The sequence below is a fragment of the Lutzomyia longipalpis genome, chromosome 2 (assembly GCF_024334085.1).
Source record: "Lutzomyia longipalpis isolate SR_M1_2022 chromosome 2, ASM2433408v1".
Taxonomy (NCBI): domain Eukaryota; kingdom Metazoa; phylum Arthropoda; class Insecta; order Diptera; family Psychodidae; genus Lutzomyia; species Lutzomyia longipalpis.
This window is the reverse complement of record NC_074708.1, coordinates 6024612-6036175: the sequence shown is the minus strand read 5'-3', so window position 1 is coordinate 6036175 and position 11564 is coordinate 6024612. Positions and strand designations below refer to the sequence as shown.

The 11564-nt window shown below is 33.5% G+C and overlaps 1 protein-coding gene across 2 annotated transcripts in view; it reads right to left on the bottom strand.

The window, feature by feature from the left end:
* Nucleotides 1-1112: 1112 nt before the first annotated feature.
* The window catches only part of LOC129788828 (zinc finger protein hangover), an 85601-nt gene continuing 75149 nt past the window's right edge, over nt 1113-11564 (bottom strand). For both annotated transcript variants that reach the window (XR_008750396.1, XR_008750395.1), the window contains 2 exons: nt 1414-1534; nt 1113-1322 (listed from right to left, as the gene is read on the bottom strand). The gene's annotated coding sequence lies outside the window, so the exon portion shown is untranslated. The remainder of the gene's footprint in view (nt 1323-1413; nt 1535-11564) is intronic.

The following is an 11564-nucleotide window of genomic DNA, read 5'->3' as shown; positions in this document are numbered from 1 at the left end:
CCAGGGGTGTTTGTTTCACTCCGTTTATGTAAATTATAAGAACCTAAAAATGCCCCTAAGCATAAATATATACAACATACACTGTATGTAGATACCGTAAGGCAGTGAATTGCACCTCCAAGGGCTGAAGGGTAAAATGGTGTGTGAAAAATCCTTAAGGGCATCATATAATGACCTTCATTCATAAATATTTACTTCCATCCTCACTCAATGTCATGTTCATGTATAATATTTTTTGATTTATGAGGTATTGGACATAAAAAAAAATAAAACAAACTTTTCCGTCTTCTCTATGTTGACATTAAGAGTTATTTTTAAGAATTTTATGTAGAGTACCTACTGTAGCAACATTTTTAATGTTTTTTTTTAATAAGCTCTTGTTTTAGATATTTAATAAGAATATTATTAGAAAATATTATTCTCATGAAAAGCTCATCGTATGAAAATGTTGAATAGAAAAGCTCGTGTTATCTTTAGACAGAAAATAATACAGAAACACGTTTTAATAAAATATTTGCACTATCTATAATCTATACAGTATGTTATCAAATAAACAATTAATTATTTTCTTTATGTCTACTTATCCTATCATAATAAATTTATGTACATCCATATAACTTCTCGTTCTCTCTTTCATTCATACTGGCTCTTTTAAATTAATTTGTTAACTATATTAGTGTATATAACAGCGTGTCATTAAATTTATGAGATTACAGAAAGAAGTCAACAAAAACGCTCTCGAGAAAAAAAATATATATCTCTCAGTTTTTTATCTCACTGTCTTAAGTGTCGAAGTGATAATGATTAGTAAGTCAATCGAGATATTCATGTTTAAAATCCCATTACCATATTCTTTAATATGCTTTTCAACACATTTCGGGGTGAGTGACAAAAAAATCGTTTTGAATATCGTGGCCAAATAAATAAATAATATTCTTCTCCATGGCATAGAGAGTGGTGGGTAAGTGTGTTAGAAAAAAGTGGCATTATGGGTGAAAACCAATCAAAATATTAACTAATTTCATACCACTCGAGTCTCCCGCATGTATGGCAAAGAGAAAAAGCTCCACTTATTTATGTTGGAATATTGTTATGGTAATATGAAGTGCCAGTTTGATGCTTTTATAATTTTATTGTGTCCATGATGTTTTTTTTTTTATAGCTAACTGAGGAGACTCCTCGGTTGTGGATTTGACTGCTTGTGTCGGCTCTCCTTTGTCCGGTAGTTTTGAATTTTGTTCTTGGCGGCATGTAAAAAATTCCCGTAAAACTTTGTCTGAAGCCCCTGGTGTATCTTACCGGCGCGAAACTTGTCCGACGGTCTGAAAAATTAAATGGCATTTTATTGTTATATTCTACATGTTATTATAACTGTCTCACCCAACCACTATATATACAGAAAAAATTAATTACTTTTTTCTCTACGCCAAAAATGCATACAGAACCCATCCGTGAGGTCATCAAACATCCTCAACTAAGTTTTTTTTTACTTTTAGATTGCCACAGCCATCGTCAGCTTTCCCATAATAACTTACTGAAAATAGATTGAGTTAACAACATAAAATTAGTAACATAATAATACAAATTAAGATTCTAATTTGATGAAAAAGCGATATAAAAGAATATTTCTAGAATTTTTAATTTTTGGGATTATTTGTTGTAAAGCTTCTGAGATAATTAAAGCTTCACTTAGCATGAAGCATTAGACGCATATTTGCATGTTTTTAAACGAATTTTCTTGATTTTTATTTCTTTTAATTCTAGTAAAAAAATGGAAAATCTGTTTGGCTTCTCTTTATGTTTCTGAGTCAATTTAAAAAATCTCCTTTAGTTTTTTTTTCGTTATTTCTAAGAAATTTAAAAGAATAGTGTAACTCATCCATCCTCTATCAGTTAAAGTGTTTAATGTGCCCTGAAAGAAATATGTACATAACGTACATATCCCGTGGTAGGCGGTACATTTATGTATATGATGCAGATAACAAGAAAATGGTCGTTGTCAGATAACTTTGGGTTCTATCCAATAGCATTGTGAATGATATAGAAACAATAAATAGCAATAGAAAATATACATAATGTTTATTGAAAAACATAAAGAATGGGGGGGGGGAATACTTAATCTATCGAACACAAAGTGATATAATTTTTTTTGTATAGATCATTGTACTCTTTCAATGCTAAGCATAATGGAAAAATTGATTGATTTCATTCCATAATTGCAAAAAATTAAGCAACAATGAAAAAATCCAGAAGTTGTTATAATTCTCATAAAATAAAAAAAGGTAAATAAGGAGCATTTTGTATATAAAATAAAAGTTATATATTTTTATAAAGACCACCGTGTCTCAACAAAAAGAAATGAGATCATAATTTCCCTAAAGAAACTCAATCGTGAGTTACATCTCTTTAGAGATTTTTAATTGTTTTTAATGCCACCCAGTTTCAACTCCTTTAAATATTTATCCCAGGAGGTATACGATATAACGTGAGAGTTGATGAAGATCATGGTACCCTGACCTCTAGCAAGGAGAAATATAATAAAATGCCGGACGACGGAGACACGGTGTGAAATCTCAATAAAATTATTATTATAGTTTGTTTTGTAAATGTTTCACTTACGCAAATGACCATTGGATATTCAGATATGTACATACATATATATACATTTTAATTAGTGAGGAAAATAAGTTTGGAATTTAACACATTTTAGCTATTTTTATTGTCACCAATGTGCGTCAATCGGTGTGATAATGTATAGAGAAAAAAAAGCTTTCGCTTAGATTTAAAAAAAAATGTTGAATGAGAATTGTGTGAATGAAACTGTCAGTTTCAACTGCGATGGTCTCTTTGTTGCTCTCTCTCTGTGCCTTTTTGAGGGAATGTGAACCCAAAAAAATCGCGGCGAATCTCATGGGTTTATTTTTTTTTCTGGGAGAAGGAGGGAGGAATATGTGGATGCCCCATTGAGAGTGAAGTCAAATCTCTGAAAATCCTTCATTTATCACGACATCGGATCGGGCGAGACGAGAGGCGGAAATATAATTCACCGCCGTGAAAAGTTTCGATATTGATCATCTTCTTCACCATATACATAAGAAACACCGAACATTATGAATATTAACATCATTTTTTAGTAATGAAACACCAAAGGTAGAAAAAAAAAAGATAGAAGTCAGAAAATAGCTTAGAGATGTGTCAGATTTTCTCTTAATTCTCAAACGTTGCGACGATCTTCACTCCTTGATAACAATCTTGTGGGTTCCCTTGTATCGCTGCGCATCACATGAAATCACTTTAAAAAAAATCTTAAACTTCACCAACTTCCGAAGGTTGATGAAAATAAAGCATCTCAATGTATATAAATAGGTATGTAAGTAGCAATAAATTCAATAAAAAATTTGTGAATAAAATGTACGAATGATTCACCCCCTAAATAAGCGCCCAATATAAAGAGATGTTAATAATTCAAGCTCAATTTGCCATTGACAATGCAGCATACATTGTATTATTTGCTCGATAATCTGCAGAATAATGATTATTCCTTCATGTGGACACCATTATGGGTGACTTTAATGTTCCGCAAATCGCTGAATTTTCTTAATTTAATATTTTTTACGACCTCACACAGATTCCAATGCATAGTATACGTCTCTTTGTAGAGTCGGCGATGAGAACCATTTATTTAAAATGCTTTCTGTCTCAATATGAAATAAATATGTATATAGTATAAGAAATTCAGTGTGAAAGAAAAGGAGAGATAAAAAAGGTATAAAATTTACAAGAAAAGAAAGATTCATCCAAGAGATCAAAAAGTCCAAATTTTCTGGTCTCTCCCGTGTACACCAAGAGGACAACAACAAAAAAAACTAATAAAATAAACCCCATATATGTTCCATATAATCGTCACGTGTTGGCATGTCATTTATTTTAATTATTTCTTTTTTTTTCACTACACAATATTCATTGTTGAACCACATATAAAACATCCTTTCACAATTTTTTAAAAATTATTATTTCTTATTTTCTTTTTTCCCATAAGAATGTTTTTTGAGAGCAAAACTGAGGGGTATTCAGTTACAAGAAATTAGTCCTTTTTGCACAAAATTAGAGAGATATTTTTTATGGAAATTAAATTTAAGAAAATAACCCCTCAGATGATTTAAAATTAATTTATTGCGAGGCAAAAAAAACACACACGTTATGTAGCAAAGGACATGGTGGCAAAATGAACAGCTTAGCCAGCTATTAGCGCTGTGTGTGGGAAATGGGCAGCAATAAGGCAGCAAATGCTAACATAAACATCAAAGAGGCGCAAATGAATTACTGCCTCTCACAGCAAATTTATTGGAAATGCAAGTTTTGTCAGTTATTGTCATTAACTGCTTCTCTTTCACTGCTGTAGTAGAGTACTCCGTGCAGGAGGGTCCTCTCTTATATGTGGCAAAATGCAAAGAGTGCCAATAATATTTGAACCACAAAGTCTCGCATTTGACAGTGTCGCCCTTTTTTGTTGCTCCACCACGGGCTTGTGTGCACACTTTCTTGGCCACATTAATATCTCTATGGCTCGTCTTGTAAATCGCATCCACAACAGCGTGTTAGCAGCCTTCATCGCTGGCACCATCGTTGTTTTGCTCTTGTGCCGTCACACATGGCTTACCAGGGGACTCCTTCTCTTTGCTCTCAACAAGAGCCCAAGACTGCGGGTAGCCGCCAAATCTTGATTCTCCTCTCAAATTCCATCGGGTTTGCCCCGGGTGAGGAGGACCACGGAGGCGGACGTTGTCATCCTCTCTGGCTGCCGTTCCGTTTGATCATGCACTTCATCCCAATGCCCATTCGCATTGCCCATCCTCCCGCAGATCCATCGGGAATGGGAGAGGTGAAGTGACCAACGCGATGAGGGTGCGCTGCTGCTCTTCTCTTGGGCTGTGTTGGGAGATTTTTGTGAATTTGCATGTCTCGATCTCTTGTGCTGCACCGAAGGTATTTCCCACCCTATGTTTTGGCCCGTGGCACGATTTATTCAGTGTGGTGACAAGAGATATATATTTTTGTGTAAGATAAACACACAAAAAAAAAACGACGAATTGCTGCTCGCAAATATTTTATGTGCTGTGTGGTGCCCTGAACCCCTTGGGAGCAATAATACACCACAAAATGCTCAACTAATCACAGCAAATGATCACTTGGTGACTTACACCTCCTCCTCAAACCGCGTGTAACAATACTGCGATAGCCATGGTCATATTTTTAGAAGCATACGCGGGAGGATTTTCTTCACTTTTAAATATAATAATGTGAAATTCGAGTGGACAAATCGTGACAACATTCCTCCCTAAATCCCACCCAGATCCACTCTGGCTCATACAGAAAAAAAAATTCAACGAGTATTTTATTACTGCAAACAACAATCGACGTGATCATGTCGAAAATAATAAATAATCTCACGCCGAGTTCACTCAACGAAACTTATCATAACAATTTATATCCCATTCCCATATTTGATCACAAAAGGTGTCAAATAAAATGCATGTGCTTAGTAATTCATTGAGATTTTCCCAGATCAATTCTCTCATGAATTTTTGCTGTATCAACTAAAATTCATCTACAAGCTCCAGGCAAAGATTTTTAGTGTATGACAGCAAAATGATGAGCAATCGATCATGACAAGATGAGAGTTTACACTGAATTTAAATATAAATACTTAATGGCCTAAAAGGAAACTTAAAAAATACTCTTTTAATTTTTTTTTTAAATTTTTTAAACGGTTCTAATAATTTAATTCAATCAGTAAAGTATTAAATATAGTCAATAGACTCCTTTCTTCTCTACAATTTTCTCTTAAACCATAATGTCGTATTTTGATAAAAAAAAAAGAAGATTTTTCTTAAGCTTTTCAATGGCTTTTCTATGGCGTAGCCAAAACGAAATTTTGGGGGAGTTATTTTAAGTTTTTTTTTGAGTTTGGGATTGAAAATTTTGTGCATGACCTAAATTTTTTATGCATGACAATTTCTTTACCCAGAAAGCATCATCCCACGGATGTCTAAATCGGTTTTTTGGGTAAAGAAGATGATGTTAAGTAAACCTTGATGAGATATTTTGCAAATTTGTATTTTTTGGTCAATCTGTTCTCGAGTTAATTTGGCTCGAAATGGGAGTTTTGACTCCCAAAACTCCCCCCTGGCTACGCCACTGATCCACTTCACCCCAGTTTCTCCTATTAATTGAAATTTCTAATTGAAAGAGATTTATTTAATCGCATTTGGATTTAACTATATAAATGCTCACATAAAAACATTTATTATCAAAAAGTGAATCATTATGACATACATAGATATCACTAACTTTTTACTCCGTGCAGTAAACTAACAATAAAGCTCTAAAATATTTTAAGATTTCGTCATTATTTTTTTTCCAGTAATTTTTTCTTTGCAAAAAAAACCGCATAGGAGGAAATAAAGTTTGTACTACATATTAAACATTTAATTTGTTAAAATGTCTTTAACAACTATTATATTTTTTTTTATCATAATATATTTAATTACTGTCAGAATAAAATGCAATTAATTCTATTTTTGGTTTCATTTATTATTTGTTCTTGGAAAAAATGCAAATATTTATTTTTTTCACGAAGATTTTCCCCCCTAACTATTAATATTTTATATATAGATATATCTATTTCCAGGCAAATGATCTAATTGGCAAGCTACACTGATAAGACAGAAGAAGCGCGTTGGGGAATGAGTAATATGTTTTGAAATGTTGCACACGCGGTGTAATAATGTTATTTAAGCTTTGAGAGAAATGTAAGAAAATAACAGTGGTGACTTACTAAATGTTTTATGTAGCCACACATGACCACAGACGATGAAAAGAATCCCACGGGGTATATTGCTTAATAGATCATCATTCTTTTCATTCTCAATAAAAACTGCACGTACTCCAAGTCATGATAAAATATGCTGGGGATACGCGAAGGCGATGATAAATGGGTTAGGCATTTCGGACACGGTGTTATTATGTCGGAAGGGAATATTCATCGCGCGGCAGCAAGCAAATCAGCGAGATATCCCCCTTCTGGATGTTAACAATAAAACACCGACAAATGACGCGGGAGCATTTACAAAATTGGGAATCGGCGCGAGAATAATTTCAACGTGCTTGTTATCGTCTCACAAGAAGCGCCGCCGCCGCCGCATCCGACAATAAAGGGCTCACTGCTCTCGAAGTAAGTGGCAGATAATTGCATACTTCACCACATCCACTATACATCCCTGGCCAAAGCAGAGCGCACCATTCTGTACCCTCCGCAATTCACACTTTTGCATGATTCGCCTGGCCCCAAGGTGCGAATATTTCCCTCCAAAAAAAAAAAGAAAATAACCGCTGACGTAGCGCGCATCGATGACGAATTGTCGATAGATGTGCGCCACACTTTGGATTTTCTTATCGCGAAATCACCTTTTTCACTTTTTCTCTTTCTCTTTCTCAGTTGTGCATGGAAAAGTACTTAGAATGAACGTTAATATTTTAAAAAAAAATTGCATTAAAATACATTTTAAAAAAAAATGTCTACAATTGTCAAGTAAAGGAGTTTATTCACCGTTGTTCGTGTTAATAATCTTATTAAAAGATAGAAAAAGAATGTAGGAGAAATCTTACAGGAGTTATAAAACAATAAGGGAAAACCTCGCCTTTATATCGGAGCATTTAAAAGATGAATGAATAGACTCCTTTAGATATAGAAAATTTACCTCTAAAAAATTAAAAATTCTGAATGAACTGGATAATAATTCAAAATTTGTGGATTTAATTTGAAGATCTTGACCGGAAGTGGGTATGTTAGAAGGTCAAATGTATGCAATTCAAAGATTAGATCCCAAGAATCGTTTATCTTTATCCTTATCTGCCAAAATGTCTATCATTGACCTCATTTTTTGAAGGCCCTCCCAAAATCAGAGTGCAAAATATCCCCCTCTTACGGTATGTCTGTGGAGCACTATCATAAAAACCTTTATACCGGATGTACATAATATTTTAATCTAATCTATATAAAATCGATAACTAAAGGTAAAAGAATTCTTCAAAATGCTCGTATAAATTATGAATTTCTATAAATAAGAAATGAAACATAAAAAATTGTATTTCCGTCCCACGTATATATCATATCTCTGAAAGCTTTTAACTAGTAATCGACATACTAAAGAAACCTTGAAACTGACTTTGCAAAAAAATCTGTGACTTCATTCCTATCGGGCAAATTCTTATCATTTTACAATGCGCTAAAGAGAAAACGTTTTTGCCAACTTTCAAAATACTCCAAGTCTCGTGTTGCAAATCAATAACGAGTACGTGAGTACTTAATATGTAGTGATTGAAATGGAAAAGTGCAAATTAATACAATAAATGAGAGTGCTAAAGCCCCGATAATACTGCACCTCAACAATCTTCAGAGTTGTCGAAAAAAGCGATGAGATAATTTCGAAAGTGAAGAACGGCTGTGGAGATGATTCTATTCTTAACAAATAATTCATCAGAATGACTCTGATTTTCCGTTTACATAGCATTTAGCATATCTATGCAAGAGGTTGAACGTTTGAAGATAAAACTCGGAATATCCCACGCTATCGCATAGAACCGCAAATTTCTTCTATTTGGGCAATGCCATCACAGACGACGGTGTCTATTATTAGAAAAGGCGTTAAAAATACGTCACAAATCTACTATAGGTATATACGTGTGATGACTGATAAGGTAATAAAGTAGCCTAATATGCTTTTCAGTAGTTCACACAGCTGCTACACCAACATCGTTCGCATAGTGTTGTATATATGATTAATATGTCTATCAATTGGTGACGTCACACCATAGAAGGCACCGTTGTGTGACATAGAAATCTAACTCACTCTTATTCCCACACACATAGCGCTCGATCTTTTTATGCATGTACATAAGTCGCCTCTTTGGTAAATATTTCAATCCGGAGACCGTGACGTAACTTTTATGAAAGTACACATCGTGTTTGAATTCTTCAAAATCATCAGTCAATTCCGGGAATGAGAACACATTTTGGCTGACTCACACACATTATAGCGAACGACCGCGTGCAATAATTAGGCAAACTTCCTCCCAAAAAATTCAATCTCATCTCACTCCATTCATCCAAGATGCTTTGTATTCAATAAAAACGGCACATGCTTGACACTTCGCGACACCAAAAAGTCCAAATTACACAAAAATCTGCATACGAACTTATTTATCTTATTCAATACCGTATAGTGGCTGCGATTAAGTTCGATGGCTTCATGTGTGCGCGATCTTGAAATACAATCTCAAACGATCAATAACTCAAATCCCACGACTTAAAATTGTGGATGATATCTTTTGATTTTTCTCTTTGATTTCTTTTGTCGTTTTAATTGTTCCAAATGTTTTGTTTTTTTTTAAAGATCGATACCGAAATTAAGAAGGAAAGCTCTTAAGTTTATTTTTAAAACATCAATGGAAAGAGCTTTCTCGGTCTTTTCCAGCTTGATTTCTTTAATTGAGATTAGCTGAGAAAATCCAAAGAATTTTCATATAATCACCACTCTTTTCTACTTCATTTTCAAATAACGTCATAGACATGAAGTATAATAACTAGACTCCTTTCAAATTTACAAACCAAAAATACTTCTAATATAAAAATTTTAGTCAATTTATTTTAATAAAATAAAATTCTAATTCATGCCAAGAAATAATTCATGTCTTACGTAATTCTTTCCTCTTAAGAGTGTAAATTCCAATCCTAAAATAAACATTGGAGTATCCAAATGCAAAAGTTAAAAGCCACGTATAGGTATATTTTTCAATTCTGATAGCATAAAGTAGCTTCAGGTGAAGCAATACGGTGACAATTTCCTATCAAATCATCTTGATTAGACCATTAGAGCAGTAAAAAAAATCGGAAATATTATAAAAAGCGATGATGAAACCTCATGAAAGAAAACCATGTGATTTATATAGATATGAGAAAGAATTTCTAATTGCGGGTAAAATAAATAAGTACCTACCTCTTATTAAAAGAGGGAAGATATATGTATATCAAAAATTTCGATTACAATATTTGCTTTTCTCACAAAAAAAAAAGAAACCACATGAATCTGCTCAAATACTGATCCCAATCGCGCATTACTCATAAATACTTTTCAATGTCGTTCAGTGTGCGTTCTTCCAATCATTTGGGAATAATCTCAAAAATTTAAGCACTTGGAAATGAAAAATTCATTGAAAAGCAATATAAATGATGGTCACATGAATTTCTTTTGCATTCTTATAAGAAATTTTTATAAGTTCCAAGAAAACTCCCTTGGCACATGACACTTTCACATGCTTTTTGTGTGGGGTGGGGGCATTACATTGAGTAGGTTTTTCCCATAAGAGTATCTCTTAAAGTGATAAATTGCCTCAATCATAATTTCTTCGATTTCCTAAATGATTAGAGCGAGTATTAAAAAAATAAAATACCGCACTCAGGTTGGTTATCACACCCCAAATGTATGTTTTATATGCGTCCACATGAACGTGATCGCGGTTAATCAAATATTTCTCTGGTGAGGACTTATTTCGCAGTCAGAAGCTTTATTACTAAATTTATGATCATCTTTGATATCGATTCAATTGAAAGGCTTTTGCGTAAATAATCCAAATATTTTTCTTCTTCTGCCATATATGTAGGCTCCCATCCTCCGTGTTGCGTCAATAAGCTTAACTTACTACACAATTTGCTGTATTAAAGGATTAAGATTTTGCGTAAAGTAAAATTAACATAATCTAGAGATTTTTGTGGTTTATTGCGGATCACGGAACTAAGTGATTTTTTTTCTTCTTCATCACTCAATGAAGTCCATTGAAAACAGAAAGTATAGCTAAAGGTTCCACGCTCATGTCTATTAGTCACATATGTATGTAAGTGGTGTAGGTAAGTATATACATATATTACTTGATGAGAGAAATTCACCTGATGTCATTGACTATTAATACAAAAATGAGATAAAAGTTGCGAAAAATGGGAAAATACAAATAACAATATTTTTTAAAAGCATTATACCGAATTATCTTTGAATGCCCGGCATAGAAGCCGCCAAGTCTCTGATCTCATGAGATCCGACAAAGAGTTTGCAACAGAATTTTTGCTTGGAATTTTATAGTCTAATAAATTATACATAAAGGGAATAAATTATCAGTGACGTCTAGAATTTAGCAAAAAATACAATAGATGTAGATAGGCGTATGATCGCAATTTTATCAGAAGAAATGTATGGCACACTTCACTAATTCATATTGATATAAGTACATGCTACTTGAGATTCTACGTATAGGTTGTAATTAAAGAAAGAAAAAATCGGAAAAGGAATTTTGGAACTTGATTGTTGGGTGTGTAGATATATCAGAAAACTGACATCATCGCCTTGCCACGCTTATGAGCATGGGAGAGCTTTTTTTTGTTGTTTCCACATCTTATCATCCCCCTGAGAAACTTGAAGACATAACGCGTATATATATGACGCTATAAGCTC